Source organism: Austrofundulus limnaeus, unplaced genomic scaffold (genome assembly GCF_001266775.1).
Source record: "Austrofundulus limnaeus strain Quisiro unplaced genomic scaffold, Austrofundulus_limnaeus-1.0 Scaffold1160, whole genome shotgun sequence".
NCBI lineage: Eukaryota > Metazoa > Chordata > Actinopteri > Cyprinodontiformes > Rivulidae > Austrofundulus > Austrofundulus limnaeus.
In genome coordinates this window covers 77,806-80,588 of record NW_013953562.1, presented here as the reverse complement: position 1 = coordinate 80,588, position 2,783 = coordinate 77,806, and the positions used below count along the sequence as shown (strand labels likewise).

The following is a 2,783-nucleotide window of genomic DNA, read 5'->3' as shown; positions in this document are numbered from 1 at the left end:
TTACTGATAGTTACTGTTATTAACTGTTATTTATTGTTCGTTATTTACTGTTGGTTATTTACTGTTAGTTAGTTAGTGACTGTTAGTTACTGTTAGTTACTGTTAGTTAGTTATTTACTGTTATTTACTGTTAGTTACTGTTAGTTAGTTAGTTACTGTTAGTTACTGATAGTTACTGTTATTAACTGTTATTTATTGTTCGTTATTTACTGTTGGTTATTTACTGTTAGTTAGTTAGTGACTGTTAGTTACTGTTAGTTACTGTTAGTTAGTTATTTACTGTTATTTACTGTTAGTTACTGTTAGTTAGTTAGTTACTGTTAGTTACTGTTAGTTAGTTAGTTACTGTTAGTTACTGTTATTCACTGAGCGTCAGTGTCTAATTATCTAATTATCTCATTTAGGCAGGATCAGCCTCATGCTTCACTCACAGAAAGGAGAAAGTTTGTTAATTTAAACGCTGACAGCTCAGGTCTCTGTCAGCGTTTAAAGGCGGAGTCAAAGAAACTTTTTACACTTYCACTGAGAAACTACAAGTTATCATCTGGAGCCTCGTGTTTCAGCTCGACTTCTATCTGAAAGGGTTTTTGTAGAAGCCTTACTTAATGTTTAATTAATGTTTTGTATTTGTTCTGTTGCAAAAGTAGACAATCTTACTTTAATTATTTTGTTTAGTATTTTATTCAAACTTTAATAGATTTAATAAACTTAGAGTGCCGGGCTCTTGAGGAGACAGTTATTTATTTACAGGCAGTGGTCTGTTATTGAAGRTTTTGAACTGTCTGCACCTGAAACAGTCTGATAAGAACTGTGTTCAACTTCAACGTTTGCAGAAACTCCTGATCACCCAGCAGCTGTTGGAGCAGAGAAACAAGGGAGACCYGCAGGACAGTGGACCACCCAGCTTAGAGCCTTTAGCTCCTCACTTCTGTTAGACTCCGCCCACAGGTGATCTGAACTTCCTGCTTGACCTGCAGGGGTGGAGAAGCTCCAGCTGTCACAGCTGATGGAGTCGGAGGACAAGACGGAGGACGGGGACGAGCTGGTCTCTCTGGACCGGACATCACAGGAGGATAAAGACCCAAAGCCTCAGCTTTCACCTGTCCCCAGAAGGTAAGCAGATGATAAGTCCCCTGATCAGACCCCTGATCTGACCCCTGAACAGACCCCTGATCTGACCCCTGAACAGACCTGATCTGACCCCTGAACAGACCCCTGATCTGACCCCTGATCAAACCCCTGATCTGACCCCTGATCTGACCCCTGATCAGACCCCTGAACAGACCCCTGATATGACCCCTGATCTGACCCCTGAACAGACCCCTGATCAGACCCCTGAACAGACCCCTGATATGACCCCTGATCTGACCCCTGAACAGACCCCTGATCAGACCCTTGAAGAGACCCCTGATCTGACCCCTGATCTGACCCCTGAACAGACCCCTGATCAGACCCCTGAACAGATCCCTGATCAGACCCCTGAACAGATCCCTGATCAGACCCCTGAACAGACCCCTGATCTGACCCCTGAACAGACCCCTGATCTGACCCCTGAACAGACCCCTGATCTGACCCCTGAACAGACCCCTGATCAGACCCCTGATCTGACCCCTGAACAGAGAAACAGTAAAGATCATTCAGACCTTCAGAGCCAGAGGGGTCCAGGTGTCTTGAGTCTGGTTCCTGATGGACCGGGTCATGGATGTGTTCCAGCTTTGGACTTGCTCGTCCTCTGTGGTCCTTTTTAAGGTTTGAAGGTTTTTGGACACTGTGGGGTTCAGGAAGAGGAAATCATTCGACTGAAGTCATAAAACCTTTAGATTTTCTGTCTTTACAACAAACRTTTCTTTCAGGAAAACAAACAATCGTTTTAACTGATAAAAACAGTTTTTATTCTGTTACAGATTCTCCTGAACAAATCAAATGTTGTATTTTAAAGATCAAAGAGTGTTAATGATATAAAAACAGGTTTAATCTGGTTTCTTTCTTGTATCCAGAGAACAAACATTAGTTTTGCTTGCAGACATCTGAAGCTGTGGATTTATTTAGTTTTCAGTCACAGGAAACAAGTGAATGAATGTGTTGTTACAGATAATTTAAAATGACATTTTCCACAGAAAAAACTCAATCTGTCTCTGCCCGAGGCTCAGAMCTCTGCAGGTTCAGTGGAATAAAACCATTTCCTTCTGATTTATGAGTGCCAGGGCTGGAACCAGTCCTGCCTGTCAGGACTGGAAGGCAGCAGAGACCCAGAAAGAACTGAGAGACAGACGGCTTCAGTTAGAGCAGAGCAGGAAGTAGGTTCACATCCTCAACCCTCAGGTGGACTGAAGACTAAAGACTGGATCAGAACTGGTCCAGATACACAGGAAATGTTCTGGACTATAAAGGATCTGCTGTCTGACTCTCTGCAGAGGACACAAGACTTCCAAAGGAGCGAGCACAGTCCAGAAGAACCCTGGAGAAGAACGGGTCCAAGTCCAAGAAGAAGGGACCAGATATACCAAGACCTCCTGAGGTACGTCTGCAGACCTGCAGGGGGCAGCAGACCTCCAGATGCCTCACAGCCTGGAGAAAAAGAGGAGGAGTTCAGGCTGTGTTCAGAGCAAAGCTTCGGCTGCTTCAGCTTCAGAGTTTCAGAGAAAAGACTCTGAGAGTCAAAGTCATGAAGGTGGAACTTTTCTGTCTTGGTCTTGTGTTCCAGGAGGTCCTGGAGGACCAGGAGGACACCAGAACCAACCCACAGGTGCAGATATTTGAACTCACTACAGGAAGAGACGAGG

At 44.1% G+C, this 2,783-nt stretch overlaps 1 protein-coding gene across 2 annotated transcripts in view; it reads left to right on the top strand.

Annotated features, from left to right (window-relative positions):
* Positions 1–384: 384 nt before the first annotated feature.
* Positions 385–2,783, top strand: part of pwwp2b (PWWP domain containing 2B) — a 19,726-nt gene continuing 17,327 nt past the window's right edge. The window contains exon 1 of one of the 2 annotated variants that reach the window (XM_014031012.1): positions 385–1,113. The gene's annotated coding sequence lies outside the window, so the exon portion shown is untranslated. The remainder of the gene's footprint in view (positions 1,114–2,783) is intronic. The other variant, XM_014031011.1, reaches the window with a different exon arrangement.